Here is a 21273-nt window from a genome sequence, read left to right as displayed (position 1 = left end):
GCTGAAAGTCCGGAACGATATAAAAATCTATGGAGCTGCTCTTCTATAAATTATGGATGTAAAAGGGAAAACAGAGCATACTGATGTAAAATGAGCAATCATTTCTTTTTACTCTGAGGGACTTCAGAGGCAATGCTAGAGGAATCTGGTCTCCTCTACTGACAACAACCAGGTAACGCTTAGGTATCTTGATTTGCAGAGAAGATAAGTAACACCTTGACATGAGGTCAAGCTATTTGTCTGTCCAGCTCAGCACTGTCTACTCCATATCCCGCAAGTGTCCTGGAAAAAATGAGACATCCCATTTCTTGCCCGAGAGCACAGCAGCCATTTTCGGTGCCATGATCTCACCTGATTTCACACCAAACTCTCCCCCTCAAAGCATTTTTTCAGCACCATGATCTCATGCGGTGCCCCCAAATATGCCTTTTTGGAGCACAGCTCCCCCCCCCAATCTTTTGAGCTCCATGATCTTGTGCAGGAGAGCACGGGAGGAAGATGCATGTCCCAGTTTGGGGACTCAAGACGTTGGAGGCTGACAACCAGCAGCATTAAGGATAATGTTTTAATTTCCTGAAATGGAAATGTTTGCTTATGTTGAATTGCTGCGTATTTTTAGTATGGGGTTTTCCCTTTAGCAATAGCTCTCATCTGATTGGCGAACTGTGAGTCACACGAGAGAGGCATTCCATTCTGTTGTGACTATTATTCAAGTCACTGTCGTTTTTAACTGTTCTCTGTTTTTTCTCTGTGTTTGAGGGAGAATTGATGCTGAGAGACTTCTCAGGATACTGCAGGGGACAGAGTTTCAGGAAGAGGCCCAAGAGAAAGGGTAGCTTGTTTGAAGGCCCCCTCAAACCTAGAGCCAGCCCTGAAACCAGATGCAGTTATTGAAGCTATTGAAGCTATTATTTAAAATAACATCTGAAGCACATTCTTCCTCTCAAAGGATTCTGGGCACTGTTGTTTACCCCTTGCAGATTTACTATACCATGCAACACTCAACAAACTACAGTGCCATATCCCACAACTGTCCCAACAAAACCGGAACATCCCGTGTTTTCCTGCAAGAGCACGGCGGCCATTTTGGGCACTGGCGTCTCATGCAATTTTGGGATGCAATCTTGTTTTCTTTGGGGTTGAGGTCTTGCATGGCGCCCCAAAACACATTTTTGTGGGGTGCCATGCAAGAAAAGTGTTTTTTTTTTGGGGTGCACATGATCTCACGTGGGTCATGTGACCCAACATGGGATTGCAACCCCAGAAGATGGTCTCCAAGTTTCCTCCCGTGTTGCAATGGAGGATATGCCGTGCCCAGCCTTAGGCCACCTTCACACCAAATATTTAAAGCACTATAATACCACTTTAAACAGTCCAGAATCTTGAGAGTTGTTAGGAAACTCCTCTTTCTTTCCCAGACCTGCAATTCCCAGTGTGGATTGACAATCAATCCCCCTTCACAGGGCATAGCTGTCAACTTTTCCCTTTCTTAAAGGGAACTTTTCCCTTTTTTAAAGGATCTGATTTCTTTCCGCAGGGCCTGTAAGACAGAGTTGTTCCGCCTGGCCTTTGGCTTGGAGCCAATTTGATTCCCTCCCCCTCTTTCTTTTTCCTTTCTCCTCCTGTGATGAGGCTGCATTTTAATATTTTAATGTTTCAATATTTTAATGTTGTATTTTAATCTTGTTTTTAAGTTGCATTCATTCAACTTGTTTTTATTATTGCTTGTTAGCCGCCCTGAGCCCGGCCTTGGCTGGGGAGGGCGGGGTATAAAGAAAAATTATTGTTATTATTATTAAATTCCCTTATTCCGAATGGGGGACGCGGGTGGCGCTGTGGGCTAAAGCCTCAGCGCCTAGGGCTTGCCGATCGAAAGGTCGGCGGTTCGAATCCCCTCTGGCTCGCCAGAGCAGCGTTGTCACGCTGGCCACGTGACCCGGAAGTGTCTGCGGACAGCGCTGGCCCCCGGCCAATAGATGTGAGATGGGCGCACAAACCCCAGAGTCTGTCAAGACTGGCCCGTTCGGGCAGGGGTACCTTTACCTTTACCTTTATTCCGAATAGGATTCCTCGCAAGAAAAGGGAAAAGTTGACAGCAATTAAGGTCTCCTAAAAACTCTCAGCGCCCTTAAGAAATCCCAGGATTCTTTGGGGGAATGCATGACTGTTTAAAGTGGTATTGCTTTAACTCTGGTGTGAATCCTCATTCAGAATCTGATAACAAGCCACCTTTGTTGAGGAAAACCCATATTGCTGAGAACATCATAAAATAGTTCTCACACCACTGACCGGAAAGGGAAGGTGAGTCACACACACTGACTGGAAAGGCATTACTGGCTGCTGAGAGACCATTTCTTATTTTATTTTGCCGAATGCTTTGTAAACGCAGCTGTACCCTTCTTTTTGGAGAAGGGCTGGTAACTTTAATTAATTAACCTGGGGATCCAAAATGTTCCTTGTAAAAATGCAAGCTGATTAATATGAGGCAGACTGCTGTAGTGTTTTTGACACCTCCAAAACCATTTTATTTATTATGTTCAGTGAAACACTATTACATTCAAATAATTACAGAGTTACCTGTCAATTACTGATTACTAACTTGACGAGCCTTTCCGTTTTTACCTCAAAAGCACGAAAGACAATAGTGAGTTGTAAAAATTAATACTATTGCAATACTAAAATATATGTATATATTTGAAACATACTGATATCTTACCACAGTTGGTTTTGACGTACAAAGGGGGGGGGGGAGAGAAAGAAAACAAATATAAGTCATCTCTAGCTGAAGTAAGAGTTTATTAACTTGAAACATTTCAAAACCATACTGAGAAAAATTCGTTTGACAATAAACTGTAAAAGGGGACTAAATTTCTCTAAACGCTCTTTGGCCATATCCTTTTTGTTTACTTGTTTGGGGCAGGCATACCCAAAAGCTCTGCCACTATGGCCCTATCCCATAATAAGCAGCAGGTCCCAGGAGTTTGGAGCCCAAGGGTTGAAGGGCTATTGGGGCAATAAATAGGAAAGGGAAATATAGGTAAACATATCTTCTTGATTGGGTGATTGCATTTATATCCCACCACTTTTTCTCCGATGAGATCAAGTTGGTTCTCCCCCTCCTCATTTAATCCTCACAACAACCCTGAGAGGTTCCAGGTTCGATCCCCAACATCTCCAGAAAAAGACTTGAAACCCTGAAAAGCAGCTGCTGACCAGTGCAGACCATATTGAACCTGATGGGCCAATGGGCTGGTTCAGTATATATGGTGGCTTCCTAAATGAGGCAGAGAGGCAGGGACTGGCCCAAGGTCACCCAGTGAGCTTCACGGCTGAGTGGGGAATCGAACCCTGTTCTCCCAGGTCCTAGTCTGACACTCTAACCACTACACCACACTGGCTCTTCTATGCTATATGGGGCTGTTGTTAGGCTGTGGATTAGCTCCTCTCTAATAGCTACTGCTCTAATGAACAATGAAGGCAGCTAGGTAGTCATTCGGCTGGACAGGGGTGTGTGCCTGTGTCACTAGGTAGGTCAATGAAATGTCTTCTATTAGGACAGCAACGTAAAATGGAAGAAGTGCTATTGAACAACACAGGACTTGACTTCTATTTGCAGTAGATTGTATAGGATTGCACTGTTAGGCAATGAAGGAAGCCCAGTGATGTGCAATGGGGCGTACGCCCAAGTAAATGGATCTAGGATTGCAGCCTTTTTGACTCATAAAAAGTGACCCAGTTAAGCGGGTAGCAGTTAATTCAAAAAATGAACTATAAATTCAGTACAATTGCACTTGGGATGGCAGGTGCCTTTGTTGGACTCTGACACACAACAGAGAATTTCTCTTGCAATTTTTTGTTTTGTTTTGGTATTACATTTGGATGTGCGTTTTCCTCCAAGGAGTTCAGTGTGGCTTGTCTTCCCTCGTAATTTCATCCTGTGTGACACTGGGTGTGACTCACCCAATGAACCTCATAGCCTAGTGGGGAACTAAACCTAGGCCTCTCAGGTCTTAGCCCAACACTGTAACCACTATGCCACACAGCCTCTGATGATTAATTTGCACATGCCATCTTATGTTTCCCCACTTCAGAATGATTGTTTTTATTCCTTTGTGAAGGCTTGCCATTTAAATCAATTAATTCATCGATGAATCAATTAAAAATCATCTGATGAATGACTAATGTTTCTTTTGTCATGCGGCAGCCTTATTTTCTCATGCTTAGTGTCTAAAAAAAACTCCCACTGAATCTTGTGGCACCAGAAAAATGAATGGCATGAGCTTTTGTTAAGTATGCTACCATCTTGTCCCACTGTATGCTTTTGAATATGGACATGATGGGTTAGTGGGAGACTCTAATTTCCCTTATAGAGCTTGCTTTGTTTATTGAATATATTTCTTCCCCAACTCTGGATTCAGACTTCTCTATGAAGAATTGGTTGTTAAACAACTCTGAGAATTGTAGCTCTGTGTGGGGAATAGTGGGTCTTTTAACAACTATCAGTGCCCTTAACAAACTACAGTTCCCAGGCTTTTTTGGTGGGGGAAGAGGGAGCCACGACTGTTAAAGTGGTATAAATGTGCTGTAAACGTATGAATTGTAGAGTTGGATGGGACCATTAGGGTCATCTAGTCTAACCTCCCGCAGTGCAAGAAGCTTTTGCCCAACAGGTGTCAATGAGACCTCACCCTTCTCCAGAATGGAAGATTAAATGGCAGGAAAAACCCCACCTATTAAATAGCTGCCAGTCTAACACACAGGTGATAAATACACAGAAAAGCAATGCAGGCACAGAGGAAGACTATTGGCACTTCTAGTAAGGGTAGGCTGTAGCGTCTCAAGGGGGTGGGGATGGGGGAAAATATATTTTGCACATACTCGGAGATTAAAAAAAAATCCATTATTACTTTGCATATTCAGCCAGGATCAGTATTTGGTATAAAAAACGATCTCAGGCAAAGCACAAAAGTAACCTGCACACCATACATCAAAGCATTTTGATAACACATCAACGATCATGTCGGGGCCCCTCCAAAGCCTGGGAACTGTAGTTTGTCTCGGAACTACAATTCCCAGCACCCTCCACCAAACTACAGTTCCCCAGGATTGATTGGCAGGAAGCCGTGACTTTTAGCTTCGGTTCCAGGCAAGAGTGCAGCCCCAGCTTAACCGGGAGATGTCGGCATTTGAATCGGGGACCTTCTCGAGAAGCCCTGCCTCTGAGCGACAGCCGTTCCCTTATCTGTCCAGAGCATAGCTGTCAACTTTTCCCTTTTCTTGCGAGGAATCCTATTCGGAATAAGGGAATTTCCCTTTAAAAAAAGGGAAACGTTGACAGCTATGGTCCAGAGCCTAGCTGCTTGCAGCTCGCTTGTTTTCAAGAAACATTTAAGTCCCTTAAAAATAAACAAAGATCCCAGAAAACGCTGCTTCAATCAAGCGTTGGACTCCAAGTCCCATCAGCCTCCCGCCAGCGCGGCCGCTACTCAGGGCTGATGGGAGTTGTAGTCCAACGAGCATCTGGAGGGCATTAAAGCTGGCTTTCAAGCCCTCCCTTCTTCCCATTCCGCCCGCCCCACTCGCTCTTATTAGTTTGGTTCGCGTCGCGCGCCGTCCCCGGCAGTCGCTGCCAGTCACCAGGAAGGGAAGAGGAGGCGGAGGCAGCAGCCGTGTCAGAAAGCAGCGACAGCGCCGCCTTTCTCCCTCCCTCCCGGGTTTTCTTTACCCCGTCCCCGCCCCCTCCTTTTCCTTTCCGCCCGCCCGCCCGGCTTCCGCCAATCAGCGCCCGCCCGCGTCGGTTTCTGTCGGACAGGGCGGGGCCGGGGAGGAGAGGAAGGGAAAGGAGGAAAAGGGGGAGAGAGGAAAAAAAAAAAAGTTTATTGAAGACTCGGAGGAGCTAAGCGGCGGCTGGAACTCTGCGGCGCGAGGACCCTCGCGAGCCCCCCTCCCCTCCCGCGGAGTCAGGTGAGAGAGCGAGAGCGCGTGCGCGGGCCCGTGGGCTAGTGGCCGCCTTTTCTCCTCACTCCCCCCCCTCCGTGTGTGTGTGGGGGGGGTCGGGGGAAAGAGTGGGTCCCCCCTTTTTCTCTCTCTCCTCCCTACCCCACATACATGGGGTGGGGCTCTTCTCTCTGCCCCCCATCCTCTTCCCAAATTACCCCCCCCATATATTTACTTAAGCTGCCCCACTTTCCCTGGGGGCGAATTCAGTGGGGCTTACTCCCGTGGAGGCTTGGTTAGGGTCGTGTAGGGGAGGGAGGGGGGTCTCTTCACATTATTCTTCTCATTGCCCCCCCCCACCCCGTCCCCCACTTACATAACCTGGGAGAGGGGCGAGGAAAAGGGGGAGAAATGATATGGGAGACCACCCCCCTCTTTTTGCCTACAGCCCCACCTTAGGAAAGAGTTGGGGCGAGCTCCCCCCCTACAAAGAAAAAGGCTCTTTGGGCCCAACTTGAATGAAGGAAAGGGGAATTCTATGGGGATGTAACAGGCTCTAGGGAGGGGTGCATGTGTTCCTGCCCCCCACCAGGGGACCTTACTCTTTTTGGTGGGGGGATAGGGGTCTTAGGCAGGCCCTCTTCCCTTTACTTCCCCCAGAAGGAGGGTTAGAGGAATATGTGGGGAGGGTGAAATGTTGGGGGGGGGGTATAATCCCCTTCAGAGGACTTTGCCCTATGGAGGGCACAGGGCTCTAAAATTGCTTGTTTATTTGTCCCCTTCACACACAGGAAAGGAGGGTGAAAGAATGACAAGGGAAGCTTTTGCTTAAATACTTTTAGTTCCCTTCAGAGCACTTTACACTAGAGGAGGAGGGGGGTTGGGGCATGCTTCCTCTTCTTACACCGCCCCCCCCCCCAAAGGGTAAAGTTTTATGCTCCAAGTGGTAGACTTCAGGGAAGATAAGAAGGAAAAGGGTATTGGGAGAGGGGAAAGATCTTAGCGGTGCCTTCTTTTTCTTCTTTGACACCCCCTCCCCAAAGCTGAAGGAAGGGTTAGGGGTTATATGGACAGCTGCCACTTAAAGACTGAAAGGTTTTTGGCTGGGTAAGAGGAAAAGGGAAGACCAAGAACCTTCTCTCTCTCTCAAATAGGGACCGACCCCAGTTCACACACTCATGGGGTAATTGAGAGGCAGGGGGTTCACTGGGAAACCTCCGCTTAAAGGCAAGGGTGGGTATCAGAAAGACCACAGGGCAATTTCTGGTGGGCCCCTTATTTGTTATTTTAACTTGCCTGCTAGTTGCTGCAGTTCCTTACTAAAGAGTCCAGGCTAGATGGGCTTTGATATCATCTGGCAAAACTCTTTCTAGCCTCTTAAAATGGAGAGCACAGACTTGGGACACCTGGTTAGTTGTACCTTAACCCTTTGGAGATCCTGAAAGTGCACTCCTATTCTTCAACTTAGAACACATCATGGAAAGGTAGGGTTTCTAGTTTTAAAGAAAAGTATGCTATGAAAGGCTAAAGTCAACATAACCTATACTGTATGTAGGGGAATGTGTACCCCTTCCTCATTTTCAGAAGATTGTACCCCTGTGGTAGATTAAGAGAAACTGCAGCAGGGGCATGAAGAGACATCTTCCTTTGCCTTCGAGGTAATATTAAATATCTCGTAAGGAAGAAAATGGAATCTTCGTTGTATCAGGGAAGGTAATTCCCTGTTTATTATTTGTGCCTGTGTTCAGAGATCTCAGCTGGTGGAGTCTTTTACAAAAAACAAAAGCTTCACAACAGCCCTGTGAGGGCATTTAGGCTGTCAGAGAGAATGACTGCTTCAACGTCTGTCAGTGAGCTTCAAGTGCGGGAATTAGATTCCGAGTTCAGTCCTTATGCAAACCTTAAGGAAATAGAACGAGGTTCTTCTATAGCAGGCTTCCTCAACCTTGGCCCTCCAGGTGTTTTTGGCCTACAGCTCCCATGATCCCTAGCTAGCAGGACCAATGGTCAGGGATGTGGGGAATTGTAGTCTCAAAACATCTGGAAGGCTGAGGTTGAGAAAGCCTGTTCTATAGCCTGTGGTCCTCCTTATGCTGTTGAACTACAACTCCCATCAGCCCCAGCCAGCATGATCAATGGCCAGGGCTAATGGGAATTGTGCAGCAACATCTCAAGAACCACAGGTTCCCCATCCATGTACAGTACTATATAGGATACATTAACTCCTTGAAGTTCTCTGACAGTTGTTCCAGCATGGGGCCTTCAGTCATCCTAAAACTGCTATGGGAAACCTTTGGCATTTTGGCCCTCCAGATGTTGCTGAACTGCAGTTCCCATCAGTCCCTGCTAGCAAGATCAATGGCCAGGGATGATGGGAATTGTAGTTAAGCAGCATCTGGAGGGCGGAAGGTTCGCAATGCCTGTCCCAAGGAACTGTGGAAGAAGACATTAGGATGGGGAATGAAATGTGATGTGACGTTACACTCTTCAGTAGCTTCTGAGCAGGCAGAGAACTGTGCTCGACATTTGGGACAGGCAGAAACAAAAAAAAAAAATGCTGCCAGAAGGGAAAGGGTGCTAGGTGATTGGTATCTGCTTGGAAATGGGCTGGGGACAAAATTGTCTTTTCTTAGGCCTGCCTACTGGATGTAAAGAGGAATCTTACAAAACGGGTGGACTAGATTCATGGGAGGACAAGTATTTGTGTGTGTGTGTGTGGCAGTGGTGGTTATCAGCACACCAAGGGACCTATTAGAGCCCTGGAAGGAAGTAGCAAAGGAATACAGAGACCTTATCATGGGATGTGGGAGGCTTGATAGAGTTTTAGGAGAAACAGGAAATAGCAGCTCCTGCCTCCAGCAGGTTCTGGAAGGCAGGGGCATTCCCCAGTGGGGAAGAGTTGGTATGTGATTTGGGAAGAGGGGAGGTGATGTGGGCTGATGTGCAGCCTCACTGCCCCCAACATGTAAACATGCTGAGGGATGTGAGTTTAACCTCAAGCAGCTGTTGTTTTTGTCCCCAGCTGCCTTGCCCTGTGGAGCATGAGTCAATCAGGTGACGGGATATCCAGGAAATAAATAGACCAGTTAGAAGTGCCTGTGGTTTGGGGTGCTTTGGTTAGAGTTGTGGGGCTCTGAGCTGTCCTGGGGGGCCCACAGACATTTGTCAAAGAGACGACCTGTAGGGTTTGTTTGCGGTCACTGTTCATTGTATTTACTTCTGGGCTTATTTTTCTTCTGTTAACCTGCACCCTGGTTCTAAACTTTTCATTTGATCTCAAGAGAATTAGATTCTAGGTAAGTCTGCTTTGGATTGTATAGCCTTCCTTAATGCCTTTCATGAGATGTATCATGTTCTGCATTATATGTTTAATCTTGTTAGAACTGGGAGCTTTGTCTTTGGCTACAAATTCCCTTTTTTGTCCAGGTGGTTATTAAACTCATGGCAATGCTAGACAATGTGATTTAATTTTATTAATGTTTAGCCTATTACAGGAAAGATCAGAATACAAGCTCTTGCTTGGGCAGAAGAAGGTCAAAAGTGATTTAACTTGCCTGGAGCTGTCGACTGGGACATTTTTTTAAAGTGAATTTCTGCAGGTTACTGTTCCCTGTTGTCTTAGACCTAAATATGGCAATGAATTGAGCCCCCCCCCCCCGCAAAGTCTATCCAATGAGAACACATTTGTGTCTACTTTTCCAGACAGCTGCAGTTTATTTCAAGCAGTAAAGTTCTTCATTTTTGCCATTTTTGCACTGTTAGCACTACCACTTTTGTTGTGGGATGTATGCTTATCCTGTTCCTCCTTCTTTGCCTTCAGGCTAAGAGGAAAAATGGTGACTTGTATAGTATTAGTCTTTTGTATTGCATTGGGGTTAGAGTGGATGGAGAATTGTGCCTCCAGCCAGCTGTTTCTGCCCAGGAGGGCAGAGGAGTACACTACTCACTTTTTTCACATTGGTTCGGTGTGCACATTGCACTTAGCTACCCTATGGCTTAGCATGAGTGTGCGAGCTCCCAAAGAGGATAATATATCTGCTTAGCTGGATCTCTTTTCGTCCTGTTGATGCTGTACTGCTGGGAGCTAAGCCATGGTTTGGCTTAGTACCTCCGAAACCGTGATTTCCCTCTTCCAGAGTTCATGGTTAGGGTTCATGGTTTGCCTGGGAGACTAGGAGTGGGCCCCCTGCAGGGTTGTGGGAGCTTACAATTGCAAGCCTGATGTTGACCTCGTTTCCACCTTCACAAGAACTCAGTCATAATTGGGTTTGTGTGTTTTTTCACTCTTGTTTTGAGTGCTGTTTGTGAACGTGTGCCATAGATTTGTGCCTTGAATTTGGACCTGGAGAACCTTTTAGCTGTTCTTAATGATCTTCTGACACGTGCGTATGGTGTGCTGTTTATTGTTTCGTTGAGAAAAGAACGGGTATCCAAAGTTTACAAGTGTGCCATGCACAGTTTTTTTAAAAATAAATAAATAAATCTGTGCCTGGACTTGTTTCTGTCTGCAACCTTGCCCACGAGGTATGAGAGCAGAGAAGACACCCAGAGCCGAGGGTGATTTGCTTCCTGTAAAGAATCATTGTGGTACTGTGCCATTGCTGACTCCCATTTAATGTTAGTAGGTGACTCCTGTGGTTTAAGGCTGGTACATAATCAGACTTCGTAACTTTTGCTCGGAAGCCTTAAGCAGAACAGTAAAACTCCTTGTGTAATCCCTATAAGAAACTGCATTTAAATAACTTAGTTCCTTTCTTGAATTGTAGATGCTTATTGAACCTTGGGTACTTTTAAAAAATGTGTTTTATTTTTAGGCCTTATAATTTATCCCTCACTGTCTTTTGGCTTTCAACTCATTGATGGCTTTTATTGTCGCTCTTTGAATTTTCTCTCGTTTGAAAATGTTTTTCGGTTGTGGAGACACCCAGAAATGTAAAAATGCTTCTAGGATACAAAATATCAGCCATAAAGGTGGGGGAATATCTTTCTGCCTCATAGTGACTGTTAAGAATGCTTTGTTTGTACATATCTCATGTAATGTTCATCCCTCACTTGCAAGGAATTGATCATTCATTATGGCAGCACCTGGAACTCCCTACCTATTGATATCAGGCAGGCAATTTTGCTGTATTGTGTTTGGCACCTGCTAAAAAGATATGTTTCAACAAGCCTGCACTGGCATGTATTCCCGCCCCCCTTATAATAGTTTGTAAATTGCTGGTTTTGTTTAGTTTTTGATACAATTTCATGTCAATTTGTTTTTAATGTTTGCTTTCATTGGTGTTTTGAGGAATAGTTTAGATTGCCCTTTGTAAACCATTTAGAGACTTTCTGAGTAAAAGTATAAATTTTGTTCAATAATGCAAAAGTTCTAAGTCTAGAGAGCTTGGTGCTTATCCCCTTGAAAGTTTTGCTTAGGGTAGCAGCCTTGAAACAAAATGGAGAATTTTGACACTTTACAAAATACCTGTTTTATTTATAGCTTTGCTTTATTTCTGATAAATATTTTGATATGTCGTTCAGCCATGCTCCCGAGACTGTAGTGTCAGAGGTTTTTCTAGAATAAGTGATTTGGGTTTCTTGCTGCCTCAACTCAATGGCTTATCTCTGTCCAAAAGATGTTCTCTCCGGCCTCTGTTGCTACTCCCTCCTTTCCTTCCAAAGAACTATTATTTCTCAACTGTTTGCTTCACCATTGGATTGCAGTAGAAACAAATCTTTCACAGATCCCACAGACATGAATTTCAACCTTAACATCTTCACTAATTCCTTTCATTACGTCTTCCTAAAATTTTTAGTATGCAAATTGCCACAAAACTTCTTGTAATAAGCAGAGTGCTATGTCTTTGAAAATAGACAGCACTTCGTATTAAGACCACTTGTTGTAAAGTATAGCTTTTGGGTCTCTCTCCCCCCCCCCCTTTTAATTGAGTGACTTCTTGTATGAAAAGGGGCCAAGGTGGTGAAAGCATGTTGTTAGAAGCTGTTTTCACTTGGATGGTGCCTTGACCTGGATGGTGTTATTAGATCAGGGGTGGGGAATGTTTTTCAGCCTGAGGGTGGCATTCCCTCATGATCAACATTCTGGGAGCTGCATACCGAATGCTGAGCAGGTCAGGGACAAAAGTGGTTGGAGCAATGAATTGTCATTATTTTAGTACATTTACACTCCACTTTGCTTCCTCCAAGGAGCTCAAGGTGGTGCCTACCATTCCTCCCTTTCCCATGTTTTCCTCACAACAACTCTGTGAGGTAGGTTAGGCTGAGAGATGGTGACTAGCACAAGGTTGTCCAGCGAGGTTTGTGGCGGAATGGGGATTTGAACCCTAGTCTCCCAGTTCGTAGTCCAATGCTCGGACCATTACTCCACAATGGGTGTGACCGTTACCCTTGTGCAGTAGGCTATATTCCATCTGCGCAGAAGTCAGAGGTTTATACATGTACCCACTTATCTTCACAGCCCATCCAAACAAGAAGGTTAGTTATCACAGTCCGAGGAAACAGCCCGCCAGACAAAAGCAGCTGAGCAGATCCAGTCCATCAGGGGCATGGCCCAAAGAGTGTCCTGGGGGCTAGATTGAGAGGCTGGAATCTGAGGTCCCTCAACGCTGTATTAGATCTTGCTCACAGAATTGTCCGCGAACAAGGTGGATTATATGTTGCATCCTATCCATTCATATTGATAACTGAAAAAGTCATCCCGTTTGAAATGTACCTCAAACGAAATCTTGGGCCCCATCTACACTATACATAGAAAGCTGTATCATAGTGCTTTAAATGGCCACGACTTCCCCTAAAGAATCCTGGGAACTGTAGCTCATGTGTGTGCTGAGAGTTTTTAGGAGGGCCCTATTTCCCTTACAGAGCTACAGTTCCCTGATTAGTTTAGCATTCATTCCATCTTCACAGGGAATTTTGGGCAGTGTTACTTTAAAGGAATAGTGGAGGAGGGGTCTCCTAACAACTCTCAGCACCCTTAAACTAGGTTTCTGTGGAAGAAACCATGACTGTTTAAAGTGATATGATACGGCCTTGAAATTATAGTGCAGGTGGGGCTTAGCTGTTTTTAAAACACATTATTCCACTTAAAGAGATTCGAAAGAGGGCACGGCTAGTTATCAGCAGGACAGTAGTATTATGGATTTAAACCAAAGAACTGAAGAATTCTTAATCTCTCTGGCTTTTAAAGCAATTGCCCAGTTGATTAGGCAACAGTTAAAATTGTTGGAGGCAAAGTATTTTTAATTAAGAAAAAGCTTAATTACAGGGCAGTGTTTAATAATAATAATAAATTTATTGTTTATACCCCATCCATCTGACTGGGATTTCCCAGTGTGGAATGAAACTCCTAAGTTATCTGATAATGATAGGTATGAATACCTTTTTAAAAGTCATTTTATTGTTTCTGTTCCATTGAATTTAGGTCAGAGAATGAAGCATCTATGATTTTTTGCTTTTTATTTTTTATTAATGTATGAATTGCTTTTTACATTTGTATTTAATAAATACAGGGGTGTTTTTTTCCAGTTACCAACGAAACCCCAACTAAATGCAAGTTTAAGAAGCCCAAAGTGAAGATCTTTCACGCACACCCAGCTTGTTGAAACAAAAATGCCTTCATTTGTTTCTGTAAAGTACAGCTAGTGGGCACTTGTCTTATCTCATTCTGGATGTTATTCCACAAAACAGGAGCAGCCACACTGAAAGCCTTGCTCTGAATTACAGTGGTGGAGCAGACTTCTGATATTTGAGGGACTTTAAAAAGAAATACTCTTGCAGAACACAGTGACCTGCTGGAAAAGGGCAGTCTCTCAGGCTGCAGGCCTCCTTGATTCAAGCTATCAAACCTAGACCCCAGGTAGTCAACACAAGAGATTTGTGATTGTATTCCTGCCTCTTAAAAATAGTAGCTGTAGGGCACTTGGTCCAAACACATAGTAGCTTTTTTCTGTTGAGGGGGGGGATATTTATCAGGAAAGTGGCAGGAAGGGAAGCTTAAACTCCTCCCTCCACACCGTGGTACAAAAAACCCAGACAAATCAGAAGTGCAGTCATGCATTTTCTTGTCACTTCTAGTGTTGTTACGTGCCCCATATACCCTCCAGTTTGTTTCTTAAAGTCTTTTCCTAATGGTATTTTCAAAAAACGTAAATGCATTGCTTTTGAATCCCTTGGCTGGTGTCTAGCTCTAGACATCTAGAAAATGCTGCTTAAAAATTGGACGCTATATTCCATGCCAAAGTGGAGACATAGATCTCCAAAACTTCTCTTTTCATTGTAGTGGTGAGAGACCTGCACCTCTCCTTGAACCTTGAACACTGATTTATATGCCTGGTGTACAACAGGGTATATTATGTCACCTGTCAAAGATTACAAGGGTCAAGGGGTGCTCCAAAATGTTTTGAATTCTTCAAATATTGCATGTGAAAGGTACTGATGAACAGCCCCTTTTGTAACTTCCTGGTTCAGGGAAACTCTTAATGCATAAGGAAATGTTGGTTAAAGATGTAATTGAAGGCACCTTAAGAGATGGAAATGTGGAGGTAATATTTAGATCTGCCGTTGTTGTATTTGGCTTGTGAGCCTCAGGAAAAGTTCTTGGCCTCCTTATGTTTCAAGAGACAATGTTGTGTGTGTGTGTGTGTGTGTGTGTGTGTGTGTCGCCAAGCCACTGTTTTAGCAGCATGGAAGTGACCTCCCTGGAAGTGTGGGCATCATATATGGAAGTCCTGGGCTGCCCAGACAACAAGACCTCTCTCTCAGCCTCGCTGATGTGGTCCAAAGGAAAGCAGAGCAATTTGTTTGGAACCAGCTTGGCTGGAAAAGTAGTGATCCAAATTCTTCAGAGTTGTGACTTCTAATAGTGGTAAACAAAGGCCATCTCATCTGATACTTCATTTGCTGGGTCTTTGACCTGTTGGAACAATTCAGTCCCTATTCTGAAGAATGGGTAGGACGTGGGCTATCTGAAAGAGTGTCTTAACCTTTGGGGAATGCGAAACCTTAATCCTATTAAGGTATAAACATCATCAGCACAGAAGATGAAGATGAGGATCAAGTTTGAACGTACCTGTAGACATTCAGCTCAGCCAACAGGACAGTGCAGTTCTGTGGATCAGAATAAGATCTGAACTGCAGCTGGATTTTTCTGCATCCCGTATAGCCAGTCCTAGCCCTATATGCAGCTGTTAAAGAGTGGGTATGGGATGTGACATTTTTGTTCTTCCCACCATCTCTACCCATTGGCCATGCTTGCTAAGGTTGATGGGAGTGGGAGTCCCAACAATAGCTGAGAGTTGCAGGTCTCCCCTCACTTAAGGCTACAGATTGATAATGTCATTTATCTGAGCTTGGTTATAAATAATGTGTCGTCCTGGCTTATGCATATAAATATTTTTATCCTGCTCTTGTTATCATCAATTCCTAGGGTGGCAAAAACTGTGTAAAGCCGCCTTCATGGATTTGTCATTTCTGGTTATTCTGATGCAGGTTCCCTGTGCATGTGGGATTCTGAAATATGAAGCAAAACTTGCTAGGTAGGGAACCTGGGGTTGCCAAGGGAGAGGCCAACCATTCTCTGCCATCACCCTCAAGCCCAGTTTCTGTTTTGGCTTGGCTGGGCCACAGTGCAGTGTGCCAAGAAACTTTGTGCCTGTTGGGTTAATTTCAGAGCTCAGAAGTAATGGAGCAGCTTGCTGGGATTCCTACCCCCACCCCACCGGCCACTATTGTTCTTGTTTGTGTGAGGATCTGCTGCCTAGTCTGAAGCTTGTCTTGTTGTGCACTTGGGCTGTTGATTACTTAAAATAGGAGGGACCTAGATCTGAAGACTCAGTCTGGCACCCTGCACAGCTCATGATTCTCCCTGCTCCCCACCTCGCCACACACAGCTGCTTTCCTTCCATGTCCAAGGCATCTGTGGACCTTGCCACAGGACCCTGTGGTCAGGCGCTCTCCCTCTGCTGCTAAATTACGGGCTGAAGATGAGAGCATGCGCTGCCAACTTTGTTCAGCCTTGCCTTAGGTGCCCCCAGAAAGGCATATTTGTTCCTGCTTTGGGAAAGTTTTGGCTTCCACACAGTTGTCAAATGAGAGAGCAGAGCTACGCTTTCCCCCTCTTCTTTGACTGGCAATGTCAGCAGCAGTAGCAGAGAATAGATTTATTTTTCTCTTTTGGTTTTCCCAGAGCACTATCTACAGATCATGGGGTTGCAGGCTCACCGCTCACTTCATTTCGTTTGTGCATTTTAGTTTCACTTAGTGGTTGTATAAGAATTCCTGAAAGCTTTTGAGAGGCTATGAGCTTAACGCCACACAAACTTTGCCTAAAATCCTAAGAAGTTGAGGAAGCTGCTCTATGCTGAGTCAGATGGTTGGTTGTTCTGTTTCAGCATTGTCTACATGCTCATGTTCCCAAACCATTTTTTCCCATGGACAACTTGGAAATTTGCTGAGGGTCTTCGCAGACCACATAATGATTTCTCTGCCCGTTGTAGCAATAGTAATGCAGTACGCCGTACTAGGTGCTGTATGCTTGTTAATTGCTGCTTTTACAGTGGTACCTCGGGTTACAGGCGCTTCAGGTTACAGACGCTTCAGGTTACAGATTCCACTAACCCAGAAATAGTACCTCAAGTTAAGAACTTTGCTTCAGGATGAGAACAGAAATTGTGCGGTGGCGGCGCAGCAGCAGCGGGAGGCCCCATTAGCTAAAGTGGTACCTCAGGTTAAGAACAGTTTCAGGTTAAGAACGGACCTCCGGAACGTATTAAGTTCTTAACCCGAGGTACCACTGTATTTCTTATACACTGCATTGTGTTCAAATGGTGATACTACGAAATAACTTACGAAATAAAAGAAGCAACAGAATGCATTTAAAAATAAATATGATTATTTAATGGGATGGAGGTGCTTCCTCTCATCTTCAACTACAGAAATGCCACAGACCACCTGAGTAAACTTCATGGGCCACTGATGGAGCACGGTTGGGAACCCCAGATCTACATGGTCTGGCAATGGCTCTCCAGGATTTCAGACAGGGGGCGTTCCCATCCTTACCTGAAGATTGAATTTGGGACCCTCTTTTAAGATGTAAAACATGTACTATAGGGCCTCATTGAGCTATGGGCCCCACAAGGGTAATTCAGGGCTGAAGCGTGCGGGTTTTTTTTTGCTTTGTGAGTTGAGATAAAATGACTTTTATGTTCTTGCTGGTCTCTGAGACTGGGCAGAAGACCAGATAGCCAATAAAAAATAGAAATCCAGTCTGTGCATTGTGTGGTCCTCGTGTGTATACTTCATCTGATCATTGTAATGATAGGGAGCAGCTGTAAACTGGCTTGGAATCTAATTCCCACCTCCCTAATTCAGGGCCCTCTCTATCTTCAGATTGCACCACAAAACCAGTTAATCTTTGCAATAGCCTAAAATTACAGCGTGATTGGATAGCTTCCTCTCCCCCCCCTCCACAATCCTCTTGACCCTGTGCTTTATGCCAGTTGTGCGTCCATATGTTGCAGTTCGTTTGGAGGGATGAGGCAGCTACATTTCTAGTGCCATGTCTTCGGGAAAGGACTTCACGGAGCCAATCTCATTTTGGAGTATAATTCTTTGAAAAACTAATTTATTTAAATGTATATCCTGCCCTTCCTTCCAAAGGAACCCACTTTGCATTTTATTATATTGATTTATTTGAAGCATTTCTATACTTCCCATCAAGTCACCCAGACGACGGAGCAGTCACTTCGAAATAAACAAGCAGCAGCTTTAAATTGGCAGTGTATAAAATCCAGCATGCCTTTCTGCAGTTCTTTTTATACAGAGCACCAGTTTAAGGTGCTTATAAGTCAAAGTTAGCCCTGTGCTGTGCCCAGGTTATCATTTACTTAATTTGGGTTGGGATAGGCCACTGGGCTTTCAAAGGGGACAGAGAGGTATTTTGATGGCATCCATCTGTCTGTCTCGAGAGGCAATGGAGTACATCTCCAGGGGTGAAGTGTTAACAGCACCAAAGTGACCTCCCCAGGGCATAAGCCTGGGTAGTGTGTTCGGAGGTCCTGGGCTGCCCAGATGACAAGACCCCCCTCTTGGCCTCGCTGATGTGGTGCAAAGGAAAGCATTACAAGACACTTAGCACCAGCTTGGCTGCAGGAGTTGCTCAGAAGGAGGCGTACAAGGCACCATCCAACTGTCTTAGGGGCTCCACTCCAGATTTGTGTAAGGTTTACTCCTTAGCCTTTTCTTCTCCTGAAAACGTCCCACCAGATAGCGGAGGTTTAGGGTCAGAGTTTTTCCTGTCCTAGGTGGGCTTCCTTCCCAGGTTGACGAGCCCCATTTGCCCCTGCTACAAAGAGGTATATGAGTGCAGAAACTAGCCTACTGTACAAAGTAAAGGTTGCATCCATTGCTGTTCTTCCTTTTACCCCTGGCTTACCCAGCACGGGCATGTGGTCCCTGAGAAGGGGAGGCATCCCTAGGACTGAAAAAGGCCCCCCTCCCCTACTGTGTACAGCTGTAAAAACTACGCAGGGGGGTTCCTTGTAATGTACCTCAGCTGCTTCATCTCATCCATGAGCCAAGGCAAATGGAATTGAGCAGCTGCAGTTTATAAGGGGAGGATTCTGAAGAGCAGCAGAGGCCCTAGCACATTGGAGAAAGGAGGAATAAAGAGTCTTATGTCACTCACAGCTATGAATCAAGACAGCTGAAGTGCACCATGGGGGCTACTGCTGCTTTTTCTTTATTTATATTCCACCTTTCTCCAAGGAGCTAAAGGTGCCTTGCATAGTTCACCCAGTGTGATCCTCACAACAGTTCTATAAGGTAGGCTAGGCAAAGAGAGAGAGAGAGAGAGAGACTGCTCGCAGGTCACCCAGTGAGTTTTTATGGCTAGGATTTTAACAGGGGTCTCCCCAGCCCTGAGACAAAACACTCTAACCACTGTACCATACTGCCTGTCAATCAGAATTTGCACTCTGGATTGAGTTGGGACAGGCAACTGTGGGTATCTGACTCTGATACGTACGACTTGGCAGGGCAGCCAATGTAATGCCCTCCAGATGTTCAGGGCTCCAACTCTCATCTGCCACAGCCAGCATGGTGAAAGGGTTTGCTGTCACTTCAGCCTCTGGAAGTCACAAAGGCCACAGTGTCTCTCTCACTCCCTCCCTCCCCTCCCCATCTAGCTGAACATGGCATACCAACCGCTGAAGACAGCTTAGAGGAAGTCCAATGATATCACAACTGGTGCTTGAGCTTGCTTGTTTTCCTCTTTCCTCCCCACCCCATTTTTCCTTTTGTGACATGTCTTTTTCCCCTTTTAGATTTGGCACAGGGAATGTCCTGTCTTTTATTGATCTTTTCTGCTGAAGAGCTGGGTAAAAATGCTTTAAGCGAATACAACAAAATTGACCCTGTAACTTAAAATAAGCAGGAACAGATGCACTTACAGTGCTTTTTCACTTGGCAAAGTTCCACATAACCTCTCTCTCTTTCTCTAATAATAGACTGACCTCATTTTTCACACCACTGTTTTGTAAGGCTTCTTCACGTTCCTTGCTTAAGTGTTGTGCTTCTTGAGTAAGTGTGTAATTACTACGTTCAGGTTCCCCAGTGATGATCGCGGTTTCATTTGCGTAGTTTTCCTGCAAAGGCTGCCTGATCTGTGTGTCTGTGCTATTTTGGCACCCGGTTTCATTGAAAGCTGCCCTTTGCCTCTCTACGAAATCTGCGCATTGTTCCTTTAAGAAACCAGCTTGCTCAGGGTGTCTTAACCTGCTTAACCTACCCTGCTAGCAAGGAAAAAGTTCTTTAAATAATGGATATTAGCTTTTACCAATTAGGATTATAAGCTTCACAAACAGGGTGGAGTTTCCCCAGTTCAGCCAGTCACATTTGGAGAAGGTGGGGCGTAATGTTCAGGGTAGGTTGCACGGGAGCACAGCTTCAAGTGAAGTTAATCTGGGGTGAAGCAAACAGAAAATTGTGCAGATCTTGTTGGTAGGTCTTCTTTTGTTGCTCTGAGAGTGTCTGTGTTTTTTCCACTTTGACTCCGAGACTGTTTGGTCAGCATGCTTTCGGCTGATTTTGCCATTGTTCGTTTTGTGGTGCTGGCAGGATATTAAAATTTATGCAGGGAAGCAGAACAAAAGGGGTCTTTGGACAGGAAATCAGGTGTCGAGACACAAACTTGACTTGAGTTTATTTTTTCACCAATCTCCAATTTAAACCACCTCCTTTATACAGAAAAGTGATTTTTCTGTGTATGTGGCTATTTCTACAGTGTTGTGGGCTGTTGGATCTGTGTTTTAATTTTTATGTGGCACTGCAGCTCTTAAATCTCCTTGGTCTGTGTTTAACCTCTTAATTTCTTTTGAACTGATGATTATTGTTATTGCTCAGTTGGGGGGGAGAGAATGACATTTTTTCCTTATAAAATAGAATCAACTGCTTTTAAATGCTTTCTCCTTTTCACCTGCATCTTCAAGATCGTATTTATACAGATAAATATATTATTTTGGTATGTTTATTTACAAGAGGATGGAGGAGAAATTTTCACAAAGGTCCCTGTGTATTTTGGGGGGTTTGGGATGGGTTCAAAGTTGACATTCCTGAGTGTGTGCCTCTTTTTAATGCTGATTTCCCAGAATGAGGCTTACCCAGGCTATCATCCCACCTTTTCAGTGTAAGAATAGAATTTCTCACAAGCATTGGTCAATATCAGCCGCACATGAACCTCAGAAACACTGTTGTTCTACATATTCAGGTTCTCTCTGTGTGTGCTGTGCAATGTGTGCCTGTGCTTTGTTTTTGTTTTTCACCAGTTGGTTTTGACTTGAAGAGTGGGTGTTAAATGTCTCTTCCTTGGCCTGACTGCATGATTAGTGCCCCAAAGACAACAGGATATTTGTGCTTCTGTAGTGTGACCAGGACAGATTAGGCAAATATCAGACCTTTTGCCTGCCCTAAACAGCATAAAACTTTTTAAAAATTATTTTAACCTGAGGTACCACTGTATGAAGGGACGCGGGTGGCGCTGTGGGTAAAACCTCAGTGCCTAGGACTTGCCGATCGTATGGTCGGCGGTTCGAATCCCTGTGGCGGGGTGAGCTCCCGTCGTTCAGTCCCAGCTCCTGCCCACCTAGCAGTTCGAAAGCACTCTTAAGTGCAAGTAGATAAATAGGGACCGCTTTATAGCGGGAAGGTAAACGGCGTTTCCGTGTACTGCGCTGGTGCTGGCTCGCCAGCTGCAGCTTCGTCACGCTGGCCACGGTGCCCGGAAGTGTCTTCGGACGGCGTCGGCTCACGACCTCTAGAGCGAGATGAGCACGCAACCCC

General features: G+C 44.9%; 1 protein-coding gene across 5 annotated transcripts in view; it reads left to right on the top strand.

Moving 5' to 3' along the window:
• ZFAND6 (zinc finger AN1-type containing 6) overlaps window positions 1-21273 on the top strand; it is a 77206-nt gene that overhangs the window by 7247 nt on the left and 48686 nt on the right. For 3 of the 5 annotated variants that reach the window (XM_082198822.1, XM_082198821.1, XM_082198818.1), the window contains exon 1: window positions 5805-5964. The exons of 1 other annotated variant lie outside the window; for it this stretch is intronic. The gene's annotated coding sequence lies outside the window, so the exon portion shown is untranslated. Of the gene's footprint in view, window positions 1-5804; window positions 5965-6961; window positions 7422-21273 lie in introns of those variants that run through there. One more of the 5 variants, XM_082198820.1, reaches the window with a different exon arrangement.

The sequence above is a fragment of the Podarcis vaucheri genome (assembly GCF_965113315.1).
Source record: "Podarcis vaucheri genome assembly, chromosome: 14".
NCBI classification, from domain to species: domain Eukaryota; kingdom Metazoa; phylum Chordata; class Lepidosauria; order Squamata; family Lacertidae; genus Podarcis; species Podarcis vaucheri.
This window is presented reverse-complemented; position numbering and strand designations above follow the sequence as displayed.